The sequence below is a fragment of the Scleropages formosus genome, chromosome 16, assembly GCF_900964775.1.
Source record: "Scleropages formosus chromosome 16, fSclFor1.1, whole genome shotgun sequence".
NCBI lineage: Eukaryota > Metazoa > Chordata > Actinopteri > Osteoglossiformes > Osteoglossidae > Scleropages > Scleropages formosus.
Window position 1 is genome coordinate 10,322,591 of NC_041821.1, and position 12,967 is coordinate 10,335,557.

The 12,967-nt window shown below is 43.8% G+C and overlaps 1 protein-coding gene across 1 annotated transcript in view; it reads left to right on the forward strand.

The window, feature by feature from the left end:
- Positions 1–66: 66 nt before the first annotated feature.
- Positions 67–12,967, forward strand: part of LOC108925721 (DENN domain-containing protein 4C-like) — a 45,732-nt gene continuing 32,831 nt past the window's right edge. The window contains exon 1 of the mRNA XM_018737886.2: positions 67–355. The gene's annotated coding sequence lies outside the window, so the exon portion shown is untranslated. The remainder of the gene's footprint in view (positions 356–12,967) is intronic.

Consider the following 12,967-nt stretch of genomic DNA (forward strand, 5'->3'; position numbering starts at 1 on the left):
CGCTCGCGCGCCACCTGTTGCAGCCGGCCCTCTGCCCCCCCAGTCCGAGACGGAGAGCCACGCATGGATTGTGTGACGAAATAGCCGGAAGCAACGCTTGTTCTTTCTTTCTTTCTTTCTACTACCCCTCCCCAGTCGGCGCACCTATGGGCGGACCCAGAGTGCGCGCGCCCCTCCAGCAGCGCGCTCCCAAAAAAGAGAGCGAGCGCTCACTGTAAAAGTAACAGAGCGGTAACATGGCGTCTGTGTGCGTACGCCGCTGAGCTCCGCTGGGGAGACAAAGTTTTGCAGGAACCCCTGCGCAGCTCTCCCGCCTTCATGTCTACGTCCCTCCCGGCACTCTGAAGAAGAGCTGGTAAGACACTTTCATCGCTTTTTTTCAACTTTATTTTTCAGTGTTTCGCGTCTGCGCATTTCTGTGCGAGCGATGATGTAGTGTGATTGTGAAGCAGCCTTACCGAACACTGTGCATCATTGTCATGGTCAGAAACACACCACACGCACTCGCGTTTCCCTCTATGGTTTAATTTGAGCGGAAAACAGCGCGCTAGCAGCTTCTATGCAGCGTCATTACGTTAAGAACCCCGTGACAGTGAGTGTGCGAGGAGTGTAATTTACACTGTAAAAAAGTGTGTAGCTGAAGTGACCACTGACCCCCCCCCCCACCAATACAAATAAATTGAGGAAAAAGCTCAATATTTACATATAAGATCAACTGTCGGGGGGTGTTAACCCCTACGCTGCTAGCCTCTACTGACACACTTCCTCTTGCAATGCAACTGGCTGTATGCGTATGTATGTGAAACACAGTCTGCTTCCTGGTCAGTCTGTGTGTATTTATTTCGTTTTCTGCAAGCTGTATGTCGAAGGAGTGACGTCTCTCTCTTAACTTCGTGTAGCACGTTGGAATGAAAATATGTCACGCTTCAGTTATTCCGTCAAATTCCGAGTGTTCCCCTCCCCCGTGTGTGTGTGTGTGAGAGAGATATGATAGTGGTTAGAGCTACTGGCTACTACTGCCTTTGGACCCAAGTTGCAGGTTTCCAGCTGTAGTACCTGAGGAAGGTACTTACCCTAAATTGCTACAGTAAAATTACCCAGCTGAGTTGGGGTAAATAATTGTAAGTGCCTTTAATTTAACGTTGTATATTGTAAGTTGCTTTGGAGGAAAAGCATCAGCTAAATGAATAAATGTAAACGTTGGTTTATATATATATGGGAGATGCACATAGGTGCTGCGTTGTGACCTCGCCGCTAGCTCCGCTCCGCTCCGCTCCACCTGTTGGCGAAGCGCGCGCTCCGGTCTCGAGCCTCTCTTGTTTCCGCAGATGGCTGTCGGCTCGCTTGTTGGGTTTGTGACAGATCGGAACGGCTCGCGTTAACGTGGCATTACTCTACATCTGTTTAACCTCGTGTCTGCGCTGGCGCTGCTGCTGCTGCTGGTCACCCTCGTGCACCACTTATTTAGTCGTCATTTCCACCCGTTCTTATCCTTCATCACACACACACCTGTCCTGTTGATAGATCCTGAGCGCTTAGTTTATCTGCTGCCACAATATGAATATATTTACCACAGTTATTTAGCTGATAGTCACCTTATAGTAGGGTTACGGCGTTAGATGAGCAGATTTACCCATTTATACAACAGGCTATTCTTCATGCATCGAGTTCAGGTTAAGTACCTTAAGGGTTATGCAGTAGGAGTGGGATTCAAACCTGGAAGCTTTGGGTTGCAAGACAGCAGCCTTAAACACCTGACTTGGTGCTGCCCTAGCGCTGCTATATGTAAAGTTTTTTTTTTTTGGATTTTTCTTTTTTTTTTTTTTTTTTTTGCTCGTCCTGAGTGTGTTTCTGTGTCACTGACACACACCGCAGTTCGGTGCATCTGTCACGAGTTGGGAGTCTCTGCTTTTCATCGTATGTGCCTGGTGTTTCTGATGGTTAGAAGAACCACCATTAGTCGTGATTCTGCGTATATCCACCTAGCCGCCTCCCTCACCTGCTCTGTAACCTTAATACATACTCGCACACTCCCACCCACCCCTTTCTCCAGTATACAGTGCTGTCAGACTTTCCTGTCTGTCTGGTTTTTTTTTTTTTTTTTTTTCCTTTTCTTTTTTCTTGGAATCACTGTCTGCACATTATGGCCACAATTCAAGTTTGAGCTTTTCTGGACCCCCCCAGCAGTATGTAGCATCTGAAGCGTTTGTAGCAGAATACACAGCTGTAGTGAGAACATTAGGTTTCCAAAGATGAGGTTTTCACACCCGGTTCAGCCAGATCACTTTACACACTAGATTTTGTTCCAGTCCCCCCTCTGAATGACCTTTAATTTGGATTATTCTAAGCAACTTGAAACTAATTTGTCCATTCATTTCACTAATACTGTAAATCTGTTAAATTTTTGTATTACTTTTCATAGTATTTTTTTCAATAGTAAGAGGTGTAGTATATTTTTATGGGCTTTGTATTGTTACAGTTGCATTTCTTTCAAAATAATTTCAGAATTTTTAGTTTTTAATGAACAACCCAGTTTACCAATTATTTATTTATTTTTTTTTTTGGAAGAAAGCATTCCCCTGCTTGTCTTTAAAAGCACTTCTGTCCTTATGTACTCTGGCTCATGGTGTTCGTAGCATGTCTGTTCAAGCCTACATGTCTGTTGTAGTGTGACAAGGAGTGCAGCGCACGTCCAAGTGATAGGGCTACCGTCGGCCGTGGAACATCCAAAGCAAGTGTTGCTAGCTTGGAATGATCAGATTCTTTTACCTGCTCATGTCTGACAACTACCGCACCATGGGAACAGCTGGTACTGTAGTGGTTGGAGCTGCTGCCTTTGAATCCAAAGGTCACAGGTTTGAATCTCACCTCAGACTGTAGTACCCTTGAGCAAGGTGTACACAGACTGACTGAAACTGCTTGTCCCAAGCGGGGTTGCAGCAAGCTAGAGCCTAACCTGGCAACACAGGGCGCAAGGCTGGAGGGGGAGGGGATACACCCCGGATGGGAAGCCAGTCCATCACAAGGCACCCCAAGCAGGACTCGAACCCCAGACCCACTAGAGAGCAGGACCTGGTCAAACCCACCACCCCACTGCACCCCCTTGAGCAAGGTACTTGTTGTTTTTAAAAAACAAAAAAGACCTGGCTGTATAAATAGGTAAATAGATTGACATTGTAAGTCACTTTGGAGAAGCATCAGCTAAGTGAATAAATATATAAACGTAACTCTGCGTGGCAAGTAGGTTGTGTTGTAGGTGCAGCTGCTGCTTTTGGACTCAAAAGGACCCATGTTTGAATCGCAACTCTTCCTGAATACTCTTGAGTGAGATATATACCCTGAATTATTATAGTAAAATTTACTTAGTTATATCAATGGGTAAATCATTGTAAGTTTAATGCTGGAAGTTGCTTTGGAAAAAGCATCAGCTCAGTAAATAACAAATGTCATTCTGCTCTGGGGCCTATTCATGACATGTGATATGAACAGCAGCTATTCATACCTGACCCTAGCCATGGTAACCATTCAACAAAAGCACTGTTTTTGCCCTCAGAGTTGGTGTGAGTCGGGTGGATTTAACTGCTTATTTTTTTCCAGCAAGTGAAATCTTCACCAGCCAGCAGTAGCAAGATATCCGGCCAACAAAATCCTTTTTTGGATTCAATAATGTGACGAGTCCTCTCTTTCTTGTGGTCCTGAGGGTGGAAGACATGCTCTTGTGTGTCTCAAAGGAACTTTGTCAGAATGTGGCTAAACCAGGGAATCACGTGCTGGATGGGAATGTCGCAGCCAGTAGCTGGTGGCGGGTATTTCAGCTGAAATTTGGAAGTGCCGAGGACCAGGTGTAGCTCTGTGTTTGGCTTTGTGGGTTTGACACAGCAACCTATGGTGAAGCAAAGGCTGTGTTTATGCAGATGGGGAAAGGTTTGGTGAGGGCAGCGAATCTGACCCCATTAATGTGGCTTTAAATACATGGAAGGGGAATGTAGGTTCAGCAGGTTCGCTTCGTTAGTCCTTATGGAGCCGGTGCGTTTTTGTCATGTTCAGAGAACTCGGAAAAACAGTGACACGTAGGAAAATATTCATGCTCTAATATCTTTCCAGGCCATCTTTTCCATGATGTTTGTTTTGTTTATGCTCCTTGAATTCTGTACAGCTACTATAAGCCTGGGAAAACAGCTGTTCTCATTAATTACTTTCCTTTTTTCAGTGTTGGATTTTGGATGTTTGAGCAAAAACGTTAGTATAGTGTACACTGTGTGTGTGTGTGTGGGTTGCATAAGGCATTTCTACTAGGCATCCGTTTCAAATACGGACAGATGAAACCTATTTCAATAGTCTTCTTTGGAAATACTGTTAGCTAGTCATATCTTTTCCTTGCCATTTAGTCTTTATTAATTGAATGTATTGCAGAAGTATTAAGGGTATTGAAAATGTCTCCCCCCCCCCCCATGTTTAGACCCTGTGCAAGGTTTTGATTTTACTCCAGAGACACTTCCCATTCTACTGGTCATTACTTGATACCGGTGCAGGGTTTGGGGCTTGAGTTCTCTGTAGCAGTAAGTGCGTTCGACATCGGCCCAAAGTTAATTTGTGATGCGGGTTGTCGTGTCTGAGAAGCTGGAAGTCTTGTGACTTTCCTGCAGTCGGCCTCGCCTCGCCTCACTGCTGATTATCCAGTTCTCCTCTTTCCCCTTTTTTGTCTAGCTTTTTTGTTTTTGGTGTGTGGAAAAGGCATTTGTGCAACCAACAAAAGCCTAATATTAAATTTTGGTGTAGCCACTTTGAAAAATTACTGCTGCTGCCTTTTTTTTTTTGTAGCTGAATCTCTGTTAAAAGCAGCCTGTATTATTCAAGGGGGGGCGGTGAGCCCAACTTGTTCTTTCCTAGTCTGCCTTGCTAAGCAGCAGAATCTGTTAAAGTTGTTTTGATGTGTTCAGTTCCACTGTTTTATGTATCATCATTTGGCCTGTCCCTTGTCTAATGGTGCATTGTGAGTGTCCCAACTGTGATGGCTTCTAAAGACGGAAGTGTGACGGCCACCTTGGGCCTGTTTATGGTTCAAACAAATGCTGTGATGCTAAATGTCATGTGAAGGAAACATTATCTTTTGTTCAAGTAAGTTCCTCAATATGCTGTTTCTTGCTAGAACTGATGTCTTGTTGGATGTTTCAGAAGTGTGTGTGTGTGTGTGTGTGTGTGTGTGTGTGTGTGTGTGTTCGTTCAGCCCCTGTGCTGCATGGTCGACATAAGGTATACGTGTGACAATTGCTGGACAGAAGAGTGAAAGCAAATCAACATGCAACTTTTGTAGAAGAGCTGGGAAGAGACATCGGTTAATTTCCGGATCAAACTTGTAACCCAGTACCTTGTGAGCATAAACTAGTTGCCACGAAGTGTGCTCAAACTTTTGACTTGCTGAGAAATATGTGTATTTTAACTGCCATTTTCTTCTATCCTGTTTTGTCTTGCATTTTTTTTTTCCATAATTTTAAATTTTGCAAAGTAATTCTTCAATTCTTTTGATTGGCTCCAGTTGGAAGCCTGCAAGTACAAACCAACTCCAACAGGTTGGTCCTGTCAGTGGGCAACGGGCATGAGTAACGACCATGACCTATCAGCACGGACCACACTGTGCGGTTAAGATATGCGATTCGTACTGAAACTTTGCCTTAACCGCACCCCATGCTGCTTGCATGTGCACCTTACCGCTGTATTTTTGACCCTAAGTGCTATTTACAGCCACGTTGTGGACGTACGCAAAGCATAGCCTGTCAGATGCTGCTTGTACGCTGTTGCTACTCGTCACCCTATTGTGCCCATTCTCTTCCAGTCCTTTGTCCTGTACCCGTTCAGCATGCTATTTATATTCTCATCATATATAATTCAAGGTATACATTAATGAACTGAGAATTTTCAGCTGGTAGCATAGTGGTTAGAGCTGCTGCCTTTGGAGCCAAAGGTTGCAGGTTCAACCCCCACCTCTGGTTGTAGTACCCTTGAGCAAGGTACTTACCCTGAAATTGTTCCACTAACATTACCCAGCTGTATAAATGGGTAAAATAATTGTAAGTCACTTTGGAGAAAAGCATCAGCTAAAATGAATAAATCTTCTTATGCCTTCCACCCCTCCTGGGGCATAGATAGCTAACAAGGGTACTCCATGACATCTCAGCTCTTAAGGACACCTGAAGTTTCCATGTTGACATTTCTGTAGCTGGCCAGGTTTTTACAGTGTGGAGTAGCTAGCCCCATGCCTAACCCTCCTCCTTTCTCAGCCAGGCTTGGGACCATCCATGGTGGATTTAAAATGAATAAATGTAAAGTAAATCCTGGTGATAGTGGAGAATGGGGAGCCTTTGTGGGACACTGTAATTTGATCTCCCTGGTGTCAGTGTACCATTTGAAGCTTTTCTCTTCCAGCACTCTGAGGGAAAACTAGCTTTGGTGACTGCTTAAGCCGAGTGGTGGTGTTTAGTGGGACAAACTGAAAGGAAAGCGCAAGGATTTGTGGACAGTCTACCATTCTCCATTGACAAGTTGTTAAAGTGGGCGCCATCTCTGTGTTGTCATGAATGCTCCTTGTTACTAGGCTACTGAGACAAAAAAGCATGCAGATTTGTCAGGCAGCAGCTGAAGGTGGGATGAGAATTAGCATAACTCCCGGAATGTTCACCTTTTCTAGAATATCTCATCTTTTCAGTACTTCTGAATACAGATTTTTTTTTTTTTGCAAAAATGTTTAAAATGAGCTAAAAATGAAAGCCTATGCTTCTTACACATAACTGTTTACCTTGTGCCTTTTTAAACTACAATTTAAGTGTGATTTCCTCATGTACAGTACTGACATGCTGATGTGATAGATTCTTCTGGATTCTCCGTGTTATAGCTTCTTCTGAGAGAATATTCATGACAGAGGCGCAACATTAACCATATCAGCTGCTGATTGTGGTTTACAGGTGAATTAATCATTGGAGGGCATTTGCCCTGGTGTGTAGGCAGCCATAGAGCTCAAAGGCCTGACTTGCACTTCTGCTTTTACACAGTACCCTTAGTAATGGGGTGGACTTGGCACCTGGGATGCTGACTTTGTAGGTCTGAGTAATTGTGACCGCAGCACCATTTGAGCGTCTTCAGGTCTCTCTCTGTTCGTTGCATTAAAATTTGAACATACTGCTGATAGCTGAGGGCACCTGTAATCTTTCTGCAAGGCAGTGGTAAAGTTACAATGGTACCGCATTGATTTGAATATGAAGGACAGCAAGGGATGGAATGGTTAGAGCAGGCGCCTTGTATGCAAGAGGAGCCAGGTTTGAATTCCACCTGCTGTAGTACTCTTCATCAGAATACTTTGCTGAACTGATACAGTAAAAATTACCGAATTGTGTAAATGGGCGAATTGCTGTAAATAGCTTAATGCTGCAAGTCACTTTGGAGAAAAACATCACGTAAATTATTAAAAATCATAATAAAAGGATCTTTTTTTGCAGGGACCCACTGCTTATATTGCCTCTTCTGAAGGGCTGCTGAGCTTGGCAAATACCAAAACAGGATTTCCTCTGTTTCTTCATCAGCCTAATATGGTTTTCATTGTCCTGCTTGTTTGACTTCTTTGGGTGTCCTCAAAACAAAAAATGAGTTCTGTAGGATGCAGGTGCTTCTTAGGCATTGTCCTGCATCATGTTGGTTGGATTCAGTTTAATAAAGTGGAGCCTAATGAAGGGCTTGAGCTGGAATGGGAGGGTAACCAACAAAATGCTTGGATTGCTCCAGATTAAACTGGTGTACCAGAGAGATTTTGTCTCAGTTGACCTCGGTGCAAGACTCTTTGTTGCCTGCTGGTATGAACTTATGTTTATTTGCCATTTTTCTCCTTGGGGATACTAGAGTTACCTCCAGCACTACAGTGGGAGGACAGCTGGTGAAGATGTACTGCCTTTGAGCCATTGGTGGCTGACACCATTGTGAACTGGGTAAACTCTCTAAGTGTGCATCTATGGCTCCAGTAGGCTGTCCAGTGTCCAGTAGGCTGATAAAGGTGAGTGGGTCTGTTACACATTCAGAGGGAGGTGAAACTAATGAAGAATGCAGTAAGTACTTGACAACCTCTGGTTTTGCTTGCATTGGGGATGGAAATGGTCTTAGTCTAGAATCTTGTTGAGGATGGCTGACAGGGAGAGTCCATGCTTGCCAACAACACAAGGTAAACTCTTACCTTAGCTCCTCTGGTGAAGAATCCAGCTGCATAAATGGGGTGTAGAAAAGCAGGTCTCTCTTGAAACATATTGTCTAAACATCAGATTAGATATTTGTTGTGGATGTTAGTGGTAGCACAGCCTGTGTATTCACTCTCCCGCATGGTGACTCATTCAGTTCTTGACATGTCAGTCTGGGAGGAATCCCTTCATACCCTCCATGTCTTTGCTGTGCAGCCTGGCACTGCATTGGGCAGTTGGCACACCTTGTCATGCTAACCTGTCAGGGACACACACCATTAACTGTTGAGACTGAGGCTCCCCCGTGTAGACAAATGCAGCCATGTCTCCCCCCCCCCGTGGGACTTGCTGGGGATTGTGTGGCTGGGGTGACATCACCAGCTTGTGCTGGGAAAGGCTCTCCATCCCTGGAGGCCAGCCGCCTCCCTTGAAACTTTGCTGCTTTCATCTCGCATTTTCAGTTTGTTCTGGTTGCCCTGCACCGCGTGTGTGTGAGTGTGTTGCAAATCTGCAGCCATTATGGAGTTGTTTGGAATCTCAGGGTGATCAGTGGTAAATGTCTTCTGAGTGTTTCCCCATGTTTCACAATTCTCTATGCAGTAAGGTGACTTGGCTTTTTTCATTCTTTACGTACGAGGTGACACCTGGACATGTTTATCCATGTCAGCCTGTACCAGGCGGTGTCATGTTTCAAGTGAGGACTGAGTCCAAAGCGGAGACGTGTGGCCTCTGCATTCCAGAGACAAAGGACTTAACTCTTCACTTGCTGTCGACAGAGATGACCAACCAAATCCCTTAGACCACCTCCGAGTTACGATCGGTCGCCAAAGTTTCTAAACTGCGTATAAATGCAAGAAGGGGTAACGTGTGGTTCTCCCAGCATGGAGAGTACCACATCTGCATGGTGGAAGCTTTTTGTAGCATAAAGTATATGGGATTACCGTATTTCTGTGATAAAATCATTGACTGTGACCATGTGGTGCTGGAGGATTCATGGGGAGCCAGTGGAAAAGCAGTGGAAGAGGTGTGTATCTATGTAAAAGTAAGTATGTGCACAGTACAGGGGGTCAAAACATAGATGAGAATTTTATTCACCCTAAATGAAACTGCATAATTCTGCAGCAACATACATAGTACAGTGGTCTTGTTCTGTTTCTGCACTGTTGTATGCATGATCTTGTAGTCACATGCAATTTGTCAGGATTAATATTTTCATGTATCAATCTATCTGACCGTCCATCTGAACTGTGCGCATACCTCCTTTTTTCATACAAATAACTGTCATTTATGCATTTTTAATCTTTTTCCACATTTGACCCTTCTCATATCTTCATATTTCCAGTTCTCTTAGTTGTAGACTTTGGGTTTATAGAGACATACCTTCTCAGTTGGGGCAGTGAAGAGGGGTGTTCTATCTGTCTTGGTGTAGCATAACACTGACAGGGTAGATAATGTGATCCCCATGTTCAGCCTGTATTTAGTTTAATCAAGAGGTTACAACTGAAGCCTTGAGTTCAGACTTCCTGCCCCTAAATGTTTCTGGATCCTCTGCATTCCTAACTTAAGTTTGCCTTCAGCCTCCTGGTTGCTTGTTCCCACTTTTGAGAAGTCCAGAATTGAAAATGTGTATCTGATGTGGTACGGAGTTCCCTCTGTCCCTCGGGACTAGTAAATCCCTTTTCAACATTTAAGAAAGACTGAAGAACATCTCTCTTGGACCCACTTCTTTTCTGATCGCCTGTCTTCATGCATTTGCATTACCTTTGTATTTCCTGTCACTCAGTTCTATAGGCAGCCACTTGTGTAACATGCACTGGTGATAGTGGTGGTATCATACAGACAAGCAAGTGTGTCTGTTTAAAGCTCTATACATGCTGCAAAGTGTAACTTTTTTTTTTTTTTTTTTTTTTTTTTTTTAAAAAACTCTGGATTTTATCTCTTTGGAGAAAAACATCTAAATGGAAAGTGTAAATGTTTGCATCTTCCTACATTTGAAGTTTAGTACTTTTTTCTTTTCTTCATTGCTGGTTACTGGAGGAAGATTTTCAGAACCACTGTACCAGTACAGTTTAGTGTTCTAACAAGGCTTAAGGGTCTCTCTTATGACGAGGCAATGAATCATATGGAGGCATACAGCTCCTGTAGAGTACCTGGCTACAGTACCAGTGAAAAGTGAGTACACCAGGACAGCATGAGCAATACCTGTACGGGATGGATTAGATAGTGAAAGGAAAAACAACCCACAAATGTCCTACTTCCCTGAGAACTGCCGCAGAAGATATAGGAAGACCTGTTGGCACATTCCCCGCTCAAACATGTTAACCAAATGCCATATGAACTACACATTAGTTTCCAGCAAATGTACTCAAACTTTTGACAGCTTACTTTACATAGAGTGGTTTTTGCTTCTTAAAGCAAATATGTCAGTTACCCAGACAGAGCTCATATGAGTGTTGGGGACCAATGCAGTAAAAGGCAGTGTCATAGTTGTACCATTTTAATACTGGTATTTCATTTCGGAAGCGGTTACGGGCCCAGAAATATTATGACTCCTGACTTTACATCGTTCTGAATGCCTAATCTGAAATGTATTTCACTTCCCTGCGTTCACTTCACCTTCACTTCTGGTTTTCCATTTGAGTCCACTTTCAGGTCACTTACAGAGGCTGCATGTGCGTTATTAGCCCTGTAATTCTGAATGTCGCCACTGAATATGAGTGCCATTTTCATCATCTCTCTGGGTGAAATTTGTATTTGATCAGTCTGCTTCCTGTCTGAACTGTTGATTGTTCTGATGAGGGCATGCTTCCAGAACCCTGAGATCAGCGCAGTTATACTGCACCGTTGGACTGCAGCTGTGAATCAGACTCTGCTTCGGGTCACAACTGAGATGATTAGTCCCTCGCTAAGAGGGGTGGAACCGGCTTCTGCTGCCTCCTCTCCCAGCTTGGCTTATTCTCCATTTCTCACGGTCATGCTCGATCCACATTGGACATGGCTCCTTTGGCTGCCCTCATAATGAACGCCAGCCCTCAGACGACCCAAAAAAGAACCTCAGTCCTGGCAGGTAGGCCACCGCCAGCCTGCTGCCATCAAGCATGGTTTCCAAGGTTACAATGATGGCCTCTACAAGGTCAGTGTTTATGAACACACTGACATGGTCTGTTTGGGGGAAGTGGGAGTCCAGGAAATAGTGGGGAGCTTGCTGAGAAGATGGACTAGCGTTTCAGAGCCACCTGTGACCACAGAGCCATTCCTAGAAGATCCGACTCCCATAATCCTGTGCTCGTCATACTTGTTGGTGTGCATTAGTCATGGGCTTGTAAAGGATCGTTACAGTAGTCTATTATAGTGCTTACAGCTGCAGCCTTGCACTATGAAGGACCCAGGTTCGACTCCAACCTCTTGCTATAGTACCCTTGTTCAAGGTACTTGCCATGAAGCTGAGGTAATAAAAATGATTCAGCTGTGTAAATGAGCAAAAAAAACCATCACTTTGTGGAGAAATGTATGATATGCAAGATATAGATAAGCTATAAGAACTCGTTGTTCAGAAGGTGACATTGCGTAATTCAGCATTACTGTATTTAGTTGCTCAACCAAATCAGTGTGCCTTAGCTCTTGTGTGACACATTTCATCACCAGAAATGTCATTGCTTTCCCAAAACACTTCATAAGCCCAACCCAAGGGTTCATTTTGCAGCAAATGTCAAGAAATGAAGTTGGCTTTGCCAAGCAAACCTAAAACTGTAGGAGAGGCTATGACTTTGAAATGTTGCATAGCAACATGATTACTTTTTGTTGGGGAAATTTTTCAATAAACTATTCCCACTGATTTTTGTAATATGAAAGTGAAGAACTTCTTGTTTTGCGCGTGCGTGCGTGCGTGCGTGCGTGCGTTTGTGTGTTAGTTTTTGGTGAAGGCAGGGATTGTTTTGCTGAAGTGCGAGTCAGTGTGAAGTTCCCCTGCTGACACGCTTTAAAAAGTGCATGTGTCAGGAGTATAGATATGGACATATTTGTTGGTGCAGAAATATTTGGGTGGTGTGTGTGTGTTAAATCACTGTACAGTAGGACGTTCACAGATGTCCTGAGCCTGGCCTGCGTTGTACCTGTAAGCTGTTTCATAGCTGTTAGTGCACACAGTAGTGTTTTTTTTGAACTTGAGGGAGTTTGAAATTTAATTAAAAATTATTCAGATATGGAAGATATCAAGAAAAGCTTTTCTCTTCTCCCAAACCTTAATTTTGTTAATCTTTTAAATATGTTTGATGCATTGTATGTACCCCCACACTACTTGGACAGGGTGTGGACAGTTTACATGATACCAAGAGCTTGTTTTGATTTTGTGTCTTCAGCCAGGGACTGGTAAGCAGGCTTAAGGGGGGGGAAGTGAAAGGTAGAGGACGAGCATGAACAAACATGAGTTTGTACAGTCATGGACTTATCAGATCTTTAGTTAACTGTCACCATGTTTAGTAACAGACCGTTCTTGGCTGCTTTGCCTAGTTTCTAATACCTCCCAGCCTCTATGCACATGATGTTTTTGGAGACCTGGATACAGAGGTGCCTCTCACTGATGCCATAGCCCAACTATTCATACATGACAGTAGAACAGGGAGACTTCACCAAATTCCCCAACTGCTTCTTTTAAAACTTCACACATAATCAGGATTTGGCATGTGAAGTATTTGTTTCTTTCAATTAAAATGTGTCTGCAAGAAAAGCCAGACTGATATACCCAAAAACGG